Source organism: Chenopodium album, chromosome 6 (assembly GCF_948465745.1).
Source record: "Chenopodium album chromosome 6, dcCheAlbu1.1, whole genome shotgun sequence".
Lineage (NCBI taxonomy): Eukaryota > Viridiplantae > Streptophyta > Magnoliopsida > Caryophyllales > Amaranthaceae > Chenopodium > Chenopodium album.
Window position 1 is genome coordinate 62,021,330 of NC_137839.1, and position 21,212 is coordinate 62,042,541.

Sequence of the window (21,212 nt, forward strand, 5' to 3'; positions counted from 1 at the left end):
TCTTTTAATATGTTTAAGGATGAAGATATTAATACTTGTTTTGGTAGATTCATGACTATTGTAAATGATTTAAAATCTCTTGGTAAAAGCTTTACTGATGAAGATCTTGTTAGAAAGATTTTGAGAAGTTTGACAGGTGAATGGACTCCCAAGGTTACAGCCATTTATGAAGCAAAGGATCTTTCAATTCTATCAGTTGAACAGTTGATAGGTTCCCTCATGACCCATGAAATGCTGGTTGGATCTAAGTCAGAGAAGGTACCAGCAAAAGGAATTGCACTAAAGGGAACAGTCGAAGATGAGGATGATGAGATAGGAATGATGGCTAGAAGGTTTGAAAGAAGTTTCAGAAACCAGAAGGGAAAATTCATTAAGGGTAAGTTTAATAATGCATCAAATAAAAAATCTAACAACTTCTCTGCAACAGGATGCTTTAAGTGTGGTGAGAAGGGACACCTTGTGAAGAATTGTCCTCAATGGAAGGACAACCAGTCCAAGGAAGCAGACAAGATGGCCTACAAAAAGGCCATGGTTGCTGCTGTCTGGGGAGATACAGACAGTGATGAAGAGGGAGATGATTCAAGTCAGTCAGATGTATGTATGACAGCAATACTGAATCAAAGTTCAGAAGAAGGTACCAGGAACAGCAGAGGAACCAGCTCAGATGTCCACTGCCTCATGGCAAAGAAGCACCCCTTGGATCAACATCAGGTAAACATTGATCAGATAAAAAAGGATATGCTCTTTTATGATAGAGAAAATTTGATGGAATGTGCTAGTAGTGCTTTAGATCAATGTTTAGAACTTGGAATTGCTTATCATGATTTTAAGAGAAAGTTTAAAGAAAAGTCTAAAGAATATGATATTGCTAATTCAAGTTGTGATCTGTTGGAAAGTGTCTGTGCTAACTTGAAGCAGGAAGTAGCTGAACTAGAGATTGCTTTAGATCAAAGCAAACTTGAAATTCAGAGAATAAAATCTGATATGGGTTTGTGTGATGACAGTGATGATGAATGTGAGAAACAGTTCACAAGTTGTGTCATTAATGTGCTTGATTATAGTGGTGATGACTTGTATGACTTTGATAGTATAAAATCTAGGGCAAGTGCTCTAAATAGGTCTAAACTGTTAGAAGGATTCAACTTGTTAGTTGATGATGTAGAGGAACTATATAAAGCATATGTCCTAGTTAAGAACAGCAAAAGTACTGGTTCTGAAACTGTTTCTAGTAATATGCATGATGAATGTGAAGCTAAAATTTGTAGCTTGCAGGTTGAGTTAGCCCAGCTTAGAAAGACTAATTCATGTGATTCTGTAGTTTTGCATGATTCAAATATTTTAAAATTGCAAGCTGAGCTTGAAAGAGCTAAGCTTGACTTTGAGATAGTTGTTGACCAGAATTTATCCCTGCATGAGAAAATGAACTTAAAGGACAGAGAGTTCATAGAATTTAAGAAGAGAATGGATAAAGTCCTCCAATCCCAGAACTCATTGAACCAGTTAACTTTAACTGCTAGAAACAGTGGTAGAAGGGGACTTGGTTATACTGGGAAGGGGAACAGGAGGAACTGGTCTCCCAGAGATACTACATGGTTACAGGAATATAAGAAAGGTAAGTATGTCTTAGCAAAAGACATGCATGTATGCTATCATTGTGGCAAGAATGGCCATAAGAAATATGAGTGTAAAGACAGGAAAAGTAGATTGGATAAAAATAAGAAAAATGTTAAGCAGATTTGGGTTAGAAAAGACTTGCTTGAATCTGTTGTTGGAAAGGGACCCAAAAAGATTTGGGTTCCTAAAGCTAATGTTTGAATTTCCTGTGCAGGCTGAAGTGAGAGACAATACCTACTGGTATTTGGACAGTGGCTGCTCAAGACACATGTCAGGGGATAGGAAACAGTTTCTCTCACTTACAGCTCATGAAGGGGGAAAGGTGACTTTTGGTGATAACAGCAAAGGTACCATTCTTGGAATTGGTAAGGTTGGTAAGTCACTTTCCCATGCTATTAGTGATGTATATTATGTTGATGGTTTACAACATAATCTCTTGAGTATTTCACAATTATGTGATAAAGGTAATAAAGTTGAGTTCAAAGACAACCTTTGTCACATAGTGAATTTGCAAACAAATGAACTTGTCTGCCAGGGATTCAGACATGAAAACGTTTACATTACTTATTTAAACCAAATCCCTGAGAACAAGTCCATCTGTTTGAGTGCTGTTTCTGATAGGGACCAGTGGCTTTGGCATAAAAGGATGGGACATGTCAGCTTTAGACTTCTTAACAAACTCAGGTCTCAAGAATTGGTGATAGGCCTGCCTAACATCAAGTTTGAAGCAGATAGAGTTTGTGAAGAATGTGCTAAAGGGAAACAGGTCAAATCCTTTTTTAAGCCAAAGAAAACTATCAGTACCAGCAGACCTCTAGAACTTATTCATATTGATTTATGTGGACCCATGAGAGTCCAAAGTAGAAATGGTTCTAGATATGTGTGTGTCATTGTTGATGATTATTCCAGATACACATGGGCTCTATTTCTGTCTTCTAAAGATGAAACTTTTGATGAGTTCATTGTGTTAGTAAAGCAGGTTCAGAACAAGATCAATCATCAACTGGCTGCCATAAGATCTGATCATGGATCAGAGTTTGATAACTCTAGCTTCATAGAGTTCTGCAGGGAACATGGAGTTTCTCACAATTTCTCTGCCCCAAGAACTCCTCAACAAAATGGAGTAGTTGAGAGGAAGAACAGGACTTTGGAAGAAATGGCAAGAACAATGCTCATTGAGAGTTGTCTCCCCAAGTCTTTTTGGGCAGAAGCTATAAATACAGCTTGTCACATGTTAAATAGGTTGATGTTAAGGCCTCAAATGAAGAAGACTCCATATGAACTACTTAGAGGAAGGAAACCAAACATAGCATACTTCACAACCTTTGGTTGTAAGTGTTATGTGCATAATAATGGTAAGAACAGCTTGGATAAATTTGATCCAAGAAGTGATGAAGCTGTTTTCCTTGGTTATTCTTCTCACAGTAAGGCATATAAAGTATTCAATAAGAAAACTTTGTGTGTTGAAGAAAGTGTTCATGTAGTCTTTGATGAATTTAATATGTGTTGTGAGAATGTGCAGGTTGATGACTTAGATGAGATAGGACTTTTGTATTTTACAGGAGAATCAACTGCTGTTTCCTTAGAAGAGCCAGGTTCACCTACTGGTTCACCAGATGCTGCTGGTGAAGGACTTGGTCACAATGAAGGAGATCCTCAACAAGTAGATACTCATGAGGATGGAGATGAAGGCCCCCAAGTAAATGGAGAAAGCAACACCTCAGGGGGAACATAAAACTTTCAGGACAAGTTTTCCACCCAGGTAAGGGAGGTAGGGGGAACATCTCAGCATACTGGTCCATCTGTGCAAAACCAATTCGATGGCACAAATGAACCAGGGATGCATGATGGTTCTGATGGATTAAATGAGAATGCACCTAGGCCTAGCATTTTTAAATATAAATCTTCTCATCCTACTGAACAAATTCTGAGTGATATCAGTAGAGGTATTCAAACTAGGAGAGCTGTTTATGAAAACTTTTGTGCATTTTTCTCATTTTTATCTAATATAGAACCAACTGACTACAAGATGGCTTTAAAAGATCCTGATTGGGTTTTGGCTATGCAAGATGAATTAAATCAATTTGAAAGAAATAAAGTGTGGCATCTTGAGCCAAGACCTGAGAACAGGTCAGTCATAGGTACCAGGTGGGTCTTCAGAAACAAATTGGATGATCTGGGTACTATAGTCAGAAACAAAGCTAGACTGGTCGTGCAAGGTTATAATCAGCAAGAAGGCATTGATTATGATGAAACCTTTGCCCCAGTAGCTAGACTTGAGGCAATAAGGATCTTGATTGCCTTTGCTGCTCATAAGAACATTAAGCTCTTTCAAATGGATGTTAAGACAGCATTCCTTAATGGTTATTTGAAAGAAGAAGTATATGTTGAGCAGCCCCCTGCTTTGCTGATAGTCAATTCCCAAATCATGTATATAAGCTGGACAAGGCACTCTATGGTCTTAAACAAGCTCCTAGAGCTTGGTATGAAAGGTTGTCCAACTTTCTGATGGAACATGACTATAGAAGGGGAACGGTTGATAAGACCCTCTTTATCAAAACCAGGAATTTTGATTTGATTGTAGTACAGATATATGTAGATGATATAATATTTGGTGCTACTAATCAAATTTTGTGTAGTGAGTTTGCAGATCTGATGCAAAGTGAATTTGAGATGAGCATGATGGGAGAACTAGGATTCTTCCTAGGATTGCAGATCAAGCAAACAGTTGATGGGATCATGATACATCAACAGAAGTATCTAAAGGAACTAATCAAGAAGTATGGATTGCAAGACAGTAAATCATATGCAACTCCAATACCTACAAATGCAAAGCTAGACAGTGATGATAAAGGAGAGAGTGTGGAAGCTACACTGTTTAGAGGTATGATTGGTTCTCTTCTCTACTTGACAGCTAGTAGGCCAGATATAGTGTTTTCTGTGGGATTGTATGCACGTTTTCAAAGCAATCCCAAAGAATCTCACCTAAAGGCTGTCAAGAGAATACTTAGATACTTAGTAGGAACAGATGATCTGTACTTGTGGTACCCCAAAGGTGGTTCAATTGAACTATTAGGATACACAGATGCAGATTATGCTGGATTCCTAGTAGACAGAAAGAGCACATCTGGTATGGCACATTTCTTAGGTCCCTGTTTGATTTCATGGGGATCAAAGAAACAAAATTCTGTTGCTTTATCTACAGCAGAATCTGAATACATAGCTGCTGCAGCTTGCTGCTCCCAGCTGTTGTGGATAAGGAACCAGTTGAAAGATTTTGGTATTTTCTATGAAAATGTACCTATTTTATGTGATAATACAAGTGCTATTAACATTTCTAAGAATCCTGTGCAGCATTCCAGGACAAAGCATATTGAGATAAGACATCATTTCCTAAGAGATAATGTTGAGAAAGGTCTTGTAGAGCTGAGTTTTTGCAACAGTGAAGAACAAATTGCAGATATCTTCACTAAGCCATTGGGTAAAGAGTCTTTCTGCAAGTTTAGAGTCATGTTAGGTCTGACTAGGTCAAACTAAGAGACCTGTCTCAGCTGTTTTCCCCAATGATTGGCTAATTAAGTATTCTTTAAATGTGTGCGTGCATCATACCTTTGCAATCTGTCTATTATCTCAATGTTAATTGCTTATCTCTATGTGAGCAATATTGTAGCTAATCACTTTCAGGATTGAAGGTCATATTGAACAGATAAGCAACTGTTTCAGTAACCCTACCAGTAGAGGAAACAGCAGCAAATACGAACGGATTAATTTTGAAATTAATTTCAAATTAAACCGTGAGAAAATATTTTTTTTATTCTTATTTGATTTTAAAATCTTTCAAATATGGCAGTTATTTTCCTCTGACGGCAATTTGATCTGACAGTTGCAATTATGGCCAGTTGTTCATTTATGGAAGTTATTTCCAAATCAAAATAACTTCCAAATATCTTCTGATTCTCTGATTTTATTTCCGTTTGTCTCTATAATTTCTCTTGCTATATATTTGCTTCCCTTTCCTTGCTCCGTGATTATTCATCATTCATCAAAAATTCTCAACTTCTCTCTCTACACAAGATCAATTCTTCGAAGCTTAGACTAGCAACAATGGTGAGAAAGGCTGGAACTGGAAGGAAAGGAGGAAGGAAAGGAGGTTCCAAAGGAAGTTTGGCTAGTTCCCCCTCTTCAAAATCTCAAGAAACAATCAAGGATGTTCTTTTGAACGTCTCTGAGCAGACACCTTCACAAGCAACACCAGAAATCAACCCCTCTGAAACTGAACCCATCAAGGCCGTTCCCTTGAGACAAACTCCTTCAAAAGAGAATGTCTTGAAGGAAAAACCTGTTTCACCATCAAAGACTAAAACTTTAACCCCATCTCCACAAAAATCCAAATCCAAAAAGGCCCCAAAAGAAAAATCCATCGAAACCCTCACTCAAATAACTGAAACCGTTTCTTCAAACCCCAAATCACCATCTGAGGGGGAACCTGATAAAAAGATAGCCAAGAAACTTGAAAAACAGTTAGAGGAAGTGGCTGATGAAGGATTGGATGAGGAGAAGGAGGACAAGAAGATGGAGGAGGATCTAGATGTAGTGGTGACCAAGGTGGTTGCTGGTACCACTACTGGTTCTGTAAGGAAAAGGCAGACTAGGGCTGCTTCAAAGGTCATTAAGGGCTCAGATGAGAAGGAGACTACACCATCTGAGACTAAGAGAGGAGAGAAAAGGAAAGCAACATCATCTGTTTCCCGTATCTCCAAGGCTGCTAAAGGTAAACAACCTGTTACCCCCAGTACTGGTGCAACTTCTTTAAGTTCTAGGACTGTGTTATCTGGTTGTGGTGTTGAGAATGAATATTTTGATATTCCTGCTTTGAGTCAAGTTAAGGAACTTCTTGAGTTCCAAGGATGGATGTCTCTGTTTAATGATTTAAATGATGCTTTTGTTGGTCCTGTTCGTAAGTTCTTTGTTAATCTGAAGCAAAACATTGATATGTCTGTGGTATCAACTGTTTCTGGTAGTGTTGTACATGTTTCTGAGTCTGTTTTATCTGAGTTGCTGGGTATACCTAGAGATGGTTTTGGTAGATATAGCAGTGATGAGTGGCCCCTAATGGGAGGAGTAACACCTGAGGTAGTTACTCAGTTTTTGTTTGGAAAGAAGGAAGAAGCTGGTTCCCCTAGTGACTTTAGGGAGGCAATTATGTTGGTTCTGCACTCCATGTGTTTGAAGGTCTTTCTGCCCAAGGGTCAAGGCAGAGGTACTGTTAGGATCATGGACATGGTCCTGATCTATCTGATCATGAAAAAGGTTAAGGTAAATCTGCCAGCTCTAATGATGGAGCACATGCTGTACTGCCATGCTTCATCCCACAACTCCCTGCCCTATGGTTCCTTTATCTGCAAAATCATCAAGGAGCAGAATCCCAAGTTTTCTTTTTCTGGTGAGGTGGTGAGTCTTCAGTTGTTCTCCAAGAAAATACTCACTCAGAAGAAGATTGACTACTCTGGAAAGAGGCTGACTTTTGTAGGTCAAGAAAGTAGCCCAAGGGATGAAGGGAACCAGGAGGAAATCACTCCTGAGGATGTGGCAATGCTTCTTGCCAAGTTGGAAAGGCAGGATGAGAGGATAATAAAGTTGGCTGCCAGTCTAGTGCAGGCTGAAGAAGAAAGGAAGCTTGATAAGCTTATGAACAACAGGAAATTCCTCACTATTTGCAGGGTGATTGATCACCTGTTGCCCCCAGAGTCTGGGATGAAGTTTGACCCCGCACGCTGTAGGATCATAGAGACGGATGATGAGGAATCCTCCAGTGAGAAGGGTCCTGATGCTGAAGAAGGAGAAGGCTCTGAGGAAGAAGAAAATGAATCTGATGAGGAAGAAGAAGAAGAGAAAGAGGAAACAGAAGAAAAGGAGAAGAAGGAAGAAGAAAAGACAGATGAGGAAGGGTCTGTCTTCGAGGAGGAGATCAACCCAGAGGGTGAAGAAGAGGATGAAGATGATGATGAATGATCACTTCAGTCTCCCCCTCCCCTTCCATTAACTGCCATAATATTTGCTGTTCCCCCACACTGCTAGACTGTTTTTAATGCAGTGTGGTTTCTATTATGTTTCTAACCTTCTGGTGTGTAATCCTGAACAGTTTTAAGCTTTTTCAGTTTTATGTGATTGAATAACCTGTTTGTGCTAACTTGCAGCATTGAGATTGATCAGTGGTTGAAACTACTGATTTTTGGCTTACTTGCGATATTTTGGTGTGCAATTCTATTTTTTGAATGCTTTTTAATGATGCCAAAAGGGGGAAAAGCAGGTTGAAGTTTCTAAAAAGGCCTTGTTAGACAATTAGATTGAGTCTTTTATTTCCTTGAGTCAGATAATCACAAAAACAAGTTAAAATAGAGGGAACAGTTAGATTAACTAACTGTTTCAGTGTCTTTTTACAAAAATCCAAAAACAAGTTGTTTCTTTTAAATAAAGATGGCTATCCTGGTCAGTCATCAGTGTCATAAGTCTTTTACACAAGATATCCCTTGTGTAGAAAGTCTAATAGAAAGTCTTGTCTTCTTAAGTGTAGATTAGAACTTTCTTTACTTTGCTGTTTCCCACTAACGTGCAGGTGCAGGAAACTTCAAAGTGTTTGTCATCATCAAAAAGGGGGAATTTGTTGAGTCACTTAAGGTTTTGAGTGATGACAAACAGCTGACTAGCTGGTTCTTGTTGGTTTTATATTATATCAACTGACATTTTGAACAAGAACAGCTATCCCAAGTACTTGAGGCAATATGAAGTCCTTTTGAATCAAAGCATTCAAGAAATCTGTATCAGAATGTTCTATCAAGGAAGGCCGTCAAGACTTGAAGACTATGAAGTCTCTTAGATTAGGATAGTTGATCTTTGTAGTCTTTATAATGTTAAGTGTGCATGGATGTTTGTACATGAGCTATTTGTATCCCTTACTTAGAGTATTTAGTGTTGTAGAGATCAGGAAAAGTTGACCTGATCCCTAGGACATTAACAGGTCAGGAAACAGCTGCTTCGTAGCTTGTTTCATGAACCTGGACATTAGTTCAGTAAATATTTTCTGGAATATATATTTCCTATCCTTAGAGAATATTTACTAAACTAATTGATTCAGTTTATGCAAAGTTGGAGATGAATTATTTCGCATATAACTTAGAATATATTATTCTACCCATTTATGGAAAGTAGAATAATATCTTAGAATGTCTCTTATTTACAAAATAAAAGATATTCTATTTACCTAAGTTATGATCTGAAAAGATCACGAAAGATTTTATCTCCCAACCTTATAAAAGCATAAACTCGATCAGAATTTCGAGTGAGCTTTTCTGAAAAAAATTCTCTATCTTTGAAAGCTCGAAATACACTCTAAGGGAAATAGTTAGTTCATCTCTTACAAACTATTTATGCACACAGTAAGAATTGTTTTGTAATTATCTCCTGTAAGCTTTGAGTGGAAGCATTTAGAGGGAAACAAAGGGTTTGTATTGAATCACTAAGAGGTTAGTGATTGGGTAGCATTTACGAGTGTGAGTGCAAGTGCTTGTGAGTTCAAGTGCGAAGTGACACCTAGAGTTAGGTGTGGGGATCACGAGTGTGATCATTTGTAATTGCTTTTGTTTTTCAGAGTTGATTAATAAAAGTAATTAGGGTAGTGGAGGACGTAGGCTCAGAGTTGAGCTGAACCTCGTTAAATCTTTGTGTTGATTATTTATTGTATTTTCTGTTTCCGCTGCAGGACCAGTTCATCATCTGGTCCCCCTACATAAATAGAAGAAAATCCAATAATTTCTAACACTGCCCTGTACTCAATTCAACCCCCCCCTTCTTGAGTACCAGCTGCACTTTCAAAGACTCATCATCATCAACCTAAAAATAACTACAAAAATGGGAATGATAATACTTTATCCTCTATTAATGTATTTGCGAATTCTACGCAATACAATAACACGACTCTATATCACTGTAATGATCCTCGAAGAACATGGACAAAGGAAAGAAAATTTACACCATTCCCTTTGAGTTACAAAGAGTTATTAGAAAAATTAAGCGGAAATAGTTTACTTACACCAACAGGGCCAATGCCACCCACTCCACCAGAAAGAAGATACGCCCAATGGGGTGGCAATGCATAATGTGCTTATCATAGAGGTGTTGGGCATGATATTGAACGTTGTTATGTCTTAAAACACAAAGTACAAGATCTAGTAGACGATGGGGGAATTCCCACGCCTAACCCAACAACAATGTAGCCCCATTAGGAGTATTTCACATTGATTAGTAACATATGGAAAATGATATGTTTAGTCCTTTAGACTATATCACACCTATAGGGAAATCTCTAGCCACAACACTCGTAGGGGCAGCTATCAAAGTGTGTGGATTATGGGATGACGACTTCTAACACTTATATGTCTCTAAGTACGCTGCCGTCCCACCACTACCTTGTATACAAAATGAGACAAATGAAGTGCTTGATTGGGATCATATCTTGGGGAAATCGCAAGATATATAAAATCTCTCCTTGGATGAACAATGGCATCAAGCAAAACTCATGGAACATCTTGAAATGGAGGCACATTCAAAGCCTCTAGAAGAAAGTTGGTTCAATAGCCTTACAACTATCCCAAATGAGGCTGATCATCTAACTCGTTATGGGCGAGTTTTTCAAGCACCACCAAATGGATCTTCGACCACTCAAAATCAAACTCAAGGTCAAACTCAAAATTCAAAACCACCTCCCCTTGAGGTGGAAGATCCATTAGTCAAACAACTTCTCCAATCCAAGGCGAATGTTAGCATTTTGGAACTCCTAAGTACTTCTAAAGAACATAGGAATTCTCTTATGAACGCTCTAACGGCTTTGTCTGAAACACATACCCAACTCCCTAAGATCTCATTTAACTTTCTTAGTAGCGAGAAATCCGACAAATGAATCATTTTTACTAGTGTTGATTTACCTTCAACAGACACCACCCACAACAATGCATTATACTTAACCGTGGGGTGCAAGGGATACGACATCCCTCTTACTTTGGTGGACGATGGGTCAGCTGTAAATGTGTGTAAGGAGGGTGATCCCATCGTAAGGGGTACTCTCCTTCAATACCCTTGGCCACTTAAAAGCCTAGGACTTTACACTTGTTATGGTGTAGTAGGATTTGAATTCCTGACTGTTTGGGGGACCTTGAATTAAAATTGGTTCTATCATTACGCTTTTTTGTAAGAAACATGTAGGAGTCGCCTATGAGTTTTAGGAAAAACTCATAAATCTCGTTCATGACTTTCTTCCATGTGGAATTCATGGAATAATTAGCATGAATCATAAGTTTACTCATGCCCAAATTGGTCTACATAAACCAGAAATGAGTTTGGGAGCGAGGCTACTAAAATAACGTTCCTTTTAGGGAGGAATCGCTATTCTAGCCCTAGTACGGCCTCTACTAGCTCTTCCTTTTTCACAATTTCATTACCAAACAATATATGCAACGTGATACCTAAAGACTAAGTTAGTTGATTTATTTACAAACATTAATCACGTAGGAATTACATTGCAAAAGTCGTTATTCTTATTTTATTAATTTTCGTGAAAAGGACAAGAAAATAAACAATTTTCGTCTTGGCTTAAGTGATCAACCAACAATTATTTAATTCAATTCTAATCTTTGTTTAACGCAAGAAACTATATGGAATTGATTAATTAATTATCTTAAAGGTGATCAAATTATACTAATTAATTAATTAATTAAAGTTCTTTTAGACAAGAAAATAAATGTGATTTAACTAAGTGCTCGGGAATTTACCACTTCTCTTTGCTAGATCTCCGTTTAGAACACTTATAGACTCCTTGTTGGGGAACCTCCACCGTAGTAACAAGATGTCAAAAGGGTGAGTGTTTAGGACAAGAGGGGCTATATTTCACAAGTTCACAAGTATTTCGCCAGAGTTTTAGGTTAATTTATGTTTGTTTAAGCCTCGGTCTAAGCTCGTATTTATAGGGAATAATTAGATTTAGGGTTTTGAGCATTCTGCAGCAGCAGATGTCGCGCGCAAAAGAATGTGTTGCGCGCGGCATCCAAGCGCAAGTGATTGGGTTGCGCTGCTACGGGCAGCGCAACTAATTGTCTCGCGTGCGGCTTTATGATAAGATTCGATTTTATAGTATCCATATAATGCCGAGTCTTCCGCAGCGCAACTCTGGGGGTTACGCTGGGTGTCGCGAGCAACTGAATTAGTTGCGCGCGGCAGACCAGCGCGACTCTTTGAGATGCGCGCAGCTTTTTCTGTCGAAGCACTAAGATTTCACCTAGGCGCTCCAAAATCCGTCATTATTAGTTTTTAAAAACGGGTTTAAGCCTAATTAAGATCGGGTTTAGTTAATTGGACCTTTGTTTTGGCTTTTTCTTTTATTTGGGCTAGTCTTTTGTGTTTAGTGGCTCAACTGGTTATCCATAAGTATTCTTCACTTCGATCCAACACGAAGATGGTTTTATTTATCCTCGTTGCACTTCCTGTCGGGACAGGTGGCCAAAAGTAGATGTCTACAGTTATCCCCCGCTTTGATCGACTCTAGAATAGACGATGACCAAAGTAGTCAAGGAAATAAATGCAAGACTCATTTTGTAAAGTTCTCTAAGGATAGAGAATCTTTCAGTAATGTTTAAGGATGTCGTAACAATCCTTGGTTCGCTAATAGTTTAAAACAAGTAGCTGTTAAGGCTAGAAAAAATTCTTCCTAGTCTTAACGCGCTAAAGAATCTAGATTGATCCTTTGTAATTGTAGAACGCTTTTACAAGTATAGGTGTTCTGAGGTGATGTCAAGTCATGAGAAGAGATCGGTTTTAAAAGGATTAAAGGGGAACATTTCCTCTCAATCGTGTCATTGTTGGTATAAAGTCCCTCGATATGTCATTAAAACTTTAGCATAACTTTAAAAAGTAAAAAGATGGAAAGGGTTTTCGGTATTACAACCGAAATTATCTGGTATTCAAGCCGGGTCCGGTATTCGAGCCGGATGTCCATAAGGTAGAAATATATGTCTCAGGACTGGAGGGATATATCCAAATTCAGTGAGAGGGAAGAAAGTCAGCATCTCTCTCAGCAGTTTTTTCCACAAGATGAGTACACGTGTCTCAGGACTGGGGGCACGTGACTAGATAGGCGCGACATCATCTCGTCGCTTCTTTATACAGGGGATGATTTCGACACCCTAACTGTCCGGTAAGTTAGTAAACGCAATAACTACTGTATTTGCTCCCATTCAAGAAGTGCCTGTTCCTGAAGGTTCGGCGCGCCTATCAACTCGTGAGCTAACGCCTATAGTAACTCTCTACCTTTTGTCCCGAGAGGTAGATCTTGCAAAGCTTGGGCGTAGTGAAATTTTACGCAACACATACGCCGTATGATACGCCATTTTTATTTTTTTGCTGCATGAAAACGCCTTCCTTTTTGCTTCGGACATGAAAAAAGAAGAAAACCCGAACATTTGTAACGTCAATACAGTAAAATGACAAACCTGTCTACGGGTGCTTTTACGTAAATCACCACTACGGAACGTCTTAAGGAACTCTTACGAAAAACGTTCAAAACGTATGCTTAGGGAAGGCACAAAGCATTGTGTACATGCAAGAAAGATGCAAAAAACTAACAAAAAAGAAAATAAACTAAAATATGCAAAACAATTAAAAAGATTTTGATAATTTACGCGCCATTACGTCTAATAACAAGCAAAAACTGTTAAAAATGATCAAACGGATCAAAATCAAAATCCTGGTCTTTTAGTGATCAGTATCCGCGCGCAACTCAGAGGGTCGCGCTGGCCAGGCCCTCGCATCATTCTAAGTTGTCGTAAACCAATGTAAGTTTTTTGTGAAGCTCGGTTTTTTTTGTGATTTTCGAAGCTAAAGGAAGTAAATTTCGCCTTTAATTCATATTTGCCGTAAACCAATGTAAGTTTTTTGCTAGAATTTGTTCTTTTCCGTCTGAATTTGAACGATTTTCGAATCGTAAACCCCAAATTTCAAATTTGGGGGTTTTTTATTAAGTCCATTATTCTTGAAATTGTTTTTTCACGCTTTCATGCTATGTTTAAGGAGTGTTTTGCAACAAATTTCATGAAAAATGTTTAAGTATTGAACCGTGTAAGAGCATTTCTTTGTTCAAGTTCGTTCTTGCTTTTTTTTTCAAATTTTGCTTGATTTTATTGCTTTTTCTTGCTCATTTTGGTTATAATTGATGATTATAAAGTATATTATAGTGATAAAACTAATATTAATTTCATAATTAATTTTTGGGAATTTTGAATTGTTGAAAAATGGCGCGAAACATACTCTCAACTTATTTTTGCCATATTCGAACTTCAAAACTGTTTGGTATACGATAATTGTATTTATATTACTGTTATTCGTCTAAAAGTAGTTGATTCTTTGAGATTTTGGAATAAAATCCCTTGAATACTTAGTTGAAACTGGTATAGGTTGGATTTTGTGGGTGTTAGAAGACCCCATTTACTGAGTTTATTTGCAGGTATCGTAGCCCCCAAGTATGGGCGGCATTCGATTATCGTGTTTTACCCTATCGTCGGTTGTTATGCTGCCGAAATGGGTTTATAATACGTATATTAGTTTAATTTAGGAAATATAGTAAAGAAATTAAAGGAACTTTATCCATCATAGCATGGACTCGCCTCCATTTGTCCTCGAGAGGAGGTTCGAGGGCAACGCGTCGCGGCTGATCGACGTGGCCAGGAGGATGTGGTTTAAGAGGTTCCTCCTAACTGGGAACCCAGGGTCCTTAAGTGGGACCCAGACCATCACGTTTCGATCATAGGGTGGCGCGGCATCATGAGTTTTTCGCGCCTTTGTTTCTTTCTTTTTTCTTTTGTTTCTTCTCCTTTTTAAACCATAACATTTTTTTTTATTTCTATTCTTTTATTTTCATTAGAGTGAGCCTAGCATGCGTTGATACGGCTCTGGTGACCTGCGAGCCCGTTTTGAGAGTTTGCCCGAGGTGGCAAAGGAGATTGTAGCACTTTCTGGGATCGAATCCTAACTTGCGCCTCTTTAGGATTTATCGAATCATTCTACATCGTCAGCTTTCCTCCGTGGATTGCTGGAGTTTTGATGGGATTCCACAAACACTTTCCACTTTCCATGGGGAGAGGTGACGGTTACCCCTTTCGATTTCTCTATGATTACGGGTTTTCCTTTTGGAGGCGAGCCCGTAGCCATAGAGTTCGTTAAGGGGTCAGAGGAGAGACTACGCAATCTTGTGGGGGACTGTCTTGCGTTGGCCCTTCACGTGTACGCGCATTCTTGTCTGTACTCGGTTCTTGTCAGGAGGATATGGTTTAGGAGGCTCCTCCCAACTGGGAACCAAGGGTCCTTAAGTGAGACCCAGACCATCACGTTTCGATCATAGGGTGGCGCGGCATCATGAGTTTTTTGCGCCATTGTTTCTTTCTTTTTTCTTTTGTTTCTTCTCCCTTTTAAACCATAACATTTTTTTTTATTTCTATTCTTTTATTTTCATTAGAATGAGCCTAGCATGCGTTTATACGGCTCTGGTGACTTGCGAGCCCGTTTTGAGAGTTTGTCCGAGGTGGTAAAGGAGATTGTAGCACTTTCTGGGATTGAATCCCAACTGGCGGCTCTTCATGATTTATCGAATCATTCTATATCGTCAGCTTTCCTCCGTTGATTGCTGGAGTTTGGGTGGGATTCCACCAACACTTTCCACTTTCCATGGGGAGTGATGACGGTTACCCCTTTTGATTTCTCTATGATTACGGGTTTTCCTTTTGGAGGCGAGCCCGTAGCCATAGAGTTCGTTAAGGGGTCAGACGAGAGACTACGCAATCTTGTGGGGGACCGTCTTGCGTCGGCCCTTCACGTGTACGCGCAGTCTTATCTGTACTCGGTTCTTGTCGACGAGTTGTTGGCTGACGAGCTTGATCGGCACTGTACACCTGAGCAGCTGGCTCGGATATACATTGCTCACGTTCTTTCCGTCACCATCTTGAGTGATCGAGGAGAGCGTTTCGCTATTAGGTTACTTTTTTGCCTCAGCGATTTGGGGTAAGTAGGTGACCTGAGTTAGGCGGAGGTGTCGTATGCTCGTATGCTTACAGCAATGGGCAAGGCGACCCGGGTAATGGATTCCGCGGCAGCTACTGAGGTGCCTCGGATCTCGCTTATGTGGCATGGTCCTTTCCTTGAGTTACGTGTTTTAAGCTTCTTTCGGTCATTACTTTTGCCTTTTCCTTTAGGCTTATCTTTTCTTGGTTTCAGGCTTGGGGATACTCTTACCTTCCTTTCTTAGCCCCTAGATTGCTTGGGACTGCTTGTTTTCCTATCGGCCATCGATTGGTCGCGATTAAGAAGAGATAAGCCACTTCTGCCGGCGACTTTCGCTAGAGGATCCTTTCGGCGACTCGTGCGTCGATGAGTATTCCAACTACAAGTGCATTCTTTGATTTCATTTATTTTCTGACGATATTTCATGGTTGTTTTTTTATAGATCGATCTCCGACCTTGGAGTTTAATTGTCGGACTCTCAGTGCTCCAGATGACAAACACTTGGTTTTTAGGCGAGCGTGTTCTCTGGAAGCTTTCGTCCAAGGAGCCTTTGTTTCTTGCGAATCCCCCAATCCAGATGCTGCGTCCGGACTTGCTATCTACGGAGGATCGAGCCCAGGCGATCCTTGGTTATCCAGAGGAGCAGCTGGTGCTGCCGGAGGTTTCTTATCCGGCTTTTATAGTATCCAGGTTGACTCATTTTCCAGCTTTTGTTCCGGTTAGTACTCTAACTCTCTCTTTTCCTTGTTTCTATTTATTTTTCGAAATTTTGACCCTTTTATCGTTTTTTTGTCATATATATTTTAGCGCGTCGAGCTAGGTGGTTGGGTGCCTCCTACAGCGGAGATCATGTATACCGATGCTGTCGAATTGGTAATTCGTGAGACCCTTCCAGCAACAGAGGATGACGAGGGGATACCGTTTGTACCTGAGACAGTTGAGTCGGTATGTCTTTTATGTATATGTACTTAAATATTTCTATTAATTTTTGTTTCATATACATTTATTTACTTACTGTCCTTGTATTCTTGGAACAAGTTCCGCGGGAAACCGTGAACGGCAAGGTGAGGACTTTACGTGATTTGCGAGCTGTTTATCAGAGAGCCCTCATGACTTTATCATGTCATGATCATCGGATGATCGCGGTAAGTTTTATTTCTTTTCTTTTCAACGAAGTTATTACATTTTATGTATTAATCTTCGTTTTGGATTTTGCAGGATGTGCAACAACCGTCTAGTCGTTGCCGAGCAACCTGATTCTTCTTGTAGACATTTTTTTAGGAAACTGATGTATATATAAATATATATATATATATTGTTTTTTTTTTTTGTGTTGTTGTACACATGACAAATTTGTATATATGTCATTATTATTTTTTGTTTCCATGTGTACATTATTATTATTTTATTATTAAAATCAAAAAAATGCAAAAAAAAATTTCAAGGGAGGAAAAGGGTTCCCGAATTACCCCCCTTGAAAAAATAACCAAACTCGAAAAAGAAGGCGAAAACAAAAAAGAAGAAAAAATAAAATAATAATAATAAAAAAGAAAATAAGGAAGTAGGAAAATGATAATAAAGAAAATAAAAAGAAAAAGAAAGTAGGAAAATAATTAAAATAAAATAAGAAAGTAAGACAATAATAAAAAAAAAATAAATAAAAATAAAAAGAAAATAAAAAATTAGGCAAGAAAAGGGACACAAAGTGTTAGAAGGCAAGCGTATAATTCGTCTTAAAATTTCGTGAAAATTCCGTCATTATATGAGCCAAAATACGAAAATAAATCCAACTCACATGCCGCGTCAGGGGAGACGCGCGCAACAGCGTGAGTTGCGTGCGGCTGTCGCACGCATGTGAATTATATGCACGCGGATGTCTCGCGCAACTCATGAGTTGCGTGCGACTCCTGTTGGTGAACTTTCCTTTAACCCAATTTTTAACCGGATTTTTGTATGAAGTTTGAGACATAATTTTGATTAAAATTTTAGCTTAGTTGAGAGTTTCTCTATCTAGTTTTAGTGTTAGTTTTAGGAGTAGATTTAGAGAGAGAAAGTGAGAGATTTCATTGGGGATTTAAGACATTAGTAGCTTTACAATGATATCTTACACACCTTAATCTAACTTTACAATCAAAATTATGAAAGTTTTAAAAACGCGTTTTCGTATAAGGCAAACCGCATCCGCGCGCAACTGTTAGAGTTGCGCGCGCTAGAGTGAGAAATTCTTGTGAGCTACAGAGAGAAAGCCCTATTTTTTATTGAAACCCACAAATTTGTTTTGAGCTCAATTTTAATGGCGAAGAGAAAGAAGGGCAAGGGGAGTTAGAATTCAGGCTAAAAATCTAAGAAGAAGCGAAAAGGCGAAGCAAAATTTTAGACCCAGATCGCGTAATTTCAGGAAGAGAAAAGAAAAGAGAATCGCATCTACAGACGTTTCAGTGGAGAGCTTGCTTGATGAAGTCATGGAGAACACTATTCTGGTGGCGGAGGTGATTGCAGAGTGATGAGTGTCATTTATGGTACTCATAGAGTAGTGTTTTAGGATATTTTCACCTTATTTTTCATGCTTTTATTTTATCATTTTGGTCATTTCTCATTTAGTTTCTCTATTTCTTCTTCCTTCATGTTTTACTTTCCTTTATGTGCTTTTCTTTTGTGTTTTCCTTGTATATTGCTCTTTTTCTCTTCTATTTTCTCTCTTTGGTTTCTCTTGTAGGTGCTTAACGTCTTAGCTTCGCAAAGGATTCAAGAGGAGCAAAAAGAGCTAAGCTAAGGAGATTTAAGCCTCTTGGAGAGGGCTCTTCGCTTTTTCTCATGGCCGCGAGCGCGGGACCCAAGGGCCGTGGGTGCGGGTTAAGTACATCATTTTGGTGATTTTGGGCAGGAACTCTCCACGCCTTAGCCGCGGTCTAGCCGCGGGCGCGGAGGATCTTGAGAGACCGCTCCAGAATAGAGAGACCGCAGCCCCCCTGCTTCACCTAGAACAGGGCATCTTCCGCGCCCTAAACCGAGAGCGCGGGTGGCATTGCCGCGGGCTTAAGCTACATTACCCGCTGGCGCGGGTCTTGCCTAGATTGCTCACGGAGTTACTTATGGGTTCCGTACCCATTTTTGCGCGCCCGCGGAGTTTTCTTAGAGATGGCGCGACCACGCGACCGATCAGTTTTTCTTCTTTGTCTATATATACTCTTGTAAATCCTTTTGAAGGACAACTTTTAGATAATAATTCATTTGCTTAGTTTTTAGAGAAAGAAACTAAAGAGAAGTTAGAGAGAAAGTAGAGATTGTAATCTTTGGATTTGATTTGTAATTCAACATCGCTTCTTCAATCAAGTTTGGAATTCTTATTCAAATCAATGAAAGTTTGTGAGATTTCTTTCTTTTGAATTTACTTCCATTGCAATTTTCTCTTACGCTTGAAAGTTTAGTTTGTATTTTGATTTAGTTTTGAGAATTTGTTGATTTATTGTATTTCCTTTTGATTTAGCTTGAGATAAATATGTTTGTTATTGAATTTGTTTTGGATTTCAATTTCACCATGATTAGTGAGTAGATTAGGTGCTAGGGAGAAGGGAAATCATGCTTGATTGATGATTTTTGCTAGTTGATGATCCTTGATTGATTGAATTGTTGAAATTAAATTGGTTGACATAGTTGTGCATGTGATTAATTAGACTAGGAGTGATCAACCTTTAAGATTAATCTAGATTGTATTGCAAATTTCAATGACACGATTAATTTATTTGGAAATTGCTTTTATTAATTGAATTTGATTATTATTCTCCTTGTTAACCATTCATAGTTAACCCTAGCATAGTTTATAGGAGGTAGCCTTTGAATTCCTTTGATTGCAACTATTGTTTGTCCCTTGCAATGTTTAAATCAATTGGGTGATCTATAAATTAGCATGATTGTTAAGCTTGCATGTGGAACCTATATCCCTATTGTTTAGTATATTGATTGATTTCTTTGAATTGTCTTGGTTCTTGTTATCTTAGTTACAAACTCAACCACTGATAATTCATCGATTCAGCTTAACATTAGACTAAGCATAGCTTCGATTTATTCCTTTGGGTTCGACCCGTAACTTGCTTCTATACTCGTATAAGGTTTGTTAAGCGTTTAAAAATTTAGTTTGACCAAGGGAAAATTAGATGACGACCTAATTTCAACCCTTGTCAAAATGGTGTCGTTGCCGGGGAGTGACATTGGTGCTTTGTTATAGTTGTTGAGTCTATTTCATTATATAAAAAAAAACAAAAAGATTTTTCTCTTTATGGCTACACTTGTAGCCGTGAACCTAATCATTTCATTTGAGTTGTATGCATAGAGCACGTGGTCATTCACTAGTGCCAGTTGATCCGGAGATTGAGAGGAATACTACAAGGCTACGGGTTGCTAGGCGATCTTTTAGCTCTAGCATTTCAAGTGAAGAAGAATCGTAACAAGAGGAACAAGCAAGAATGGGAGAGAATCCGAGAGTGGCATTGAAAGAATTGGGGATTCCTGGTGCATATAGATTTGAGAGTGGAATTTCTCCACCCACAACACCGGAACATGATTTTGAAATTAGGCCGGCTATGATCACTTTTATATAGAGGAGACAATTTAGTGGAGCCAAGCATGAGAGCCCGCTAAATCATCTCAAGGAGTTTTAAAAATATTGTAATACTATCAAGGTGAACAGAGTTTCCCAAGAATTCATCCGCCTCAAGCTCTTTCCCATTTCTCTCATTCGGCGTGATTTAGAATGGCTAGACAAGAACGTTAAAACAAATTCTCTGACAACATGGGACGAGGTTACAATAGAATTTCTATCTCGTTTCTATCCACAAAAGAAAACGGCGGAGACAAGAGCTTTGATTCAAGGCTTCAAACAAAAGCGAAGTGAGAGCCTCGATGAAGCATGGGAGAGATATAAGGAGTATCAAATGGAGTGTCCTCAACACGGAATTCCAACCTATCAAATTATTCAGATTATCTACGGAGCCCTAAGTCCCCAAGGCAAGTCATGCCTAGATAGAGGAGCCGGAGGTTCCATCATGAATAGGACAGAAGAAGAAGTGGTGGACATCATTGAGGATGTTGCGAGGTATTATAGAGATTGGCAAGATGGTGAGAGAGAATCAACTAGCAAGAGTAGCTCTTTGGTGTACTTTGTTAATCATTTGAATGGAATCAACAATCTCTCCTCACAAATGGCAAACTTAGGGAAGGAAGTAAGTGCAAACAAGGAAAAATTGGAGAGTTCTTCTTTCCAAGCTCCAAGTCTTCCCTCCCAATTTAAGGGTAGAGGTACTCCATCTAACTCTCATCCCCCTCCTTCTAGTAACATGCCTAGTGGTTGTTTGTTTTGTGATGTGTGTTGTTCATATGATCACTATTCTAGTAATTGCCCTCATGCTTTTTCCAGAGAGTAATGATGATTTTGATAATAATGAGAGTTAACATGTGAACTATGTGTCAAACAATAATAATGTGCAAAGGTTTGATAACCAAAG

The 21,212-nt window shown here is 38.8% G+C and overlaps 1 non-coding gene across 1 annotated transcript; it reads right to left on the reverse strand.

Annotated features, from left to right (window-relative positions):
* Nucleotides 1–20,559: 20,559 nt before the first annotated feature.
* On the reverse strand, nt 20,560–20,665 carry LOC145637505 (small nucleolar RNA R71). Its single transcript, XR_014114281.1, has one exon. It is a non-coding gene; the product is annotated as a small nucleolar RNA R71 (small nucleolar RNA).
* Nucleotides 20,666–21,212: the final 547 nt, after the last annotated feature.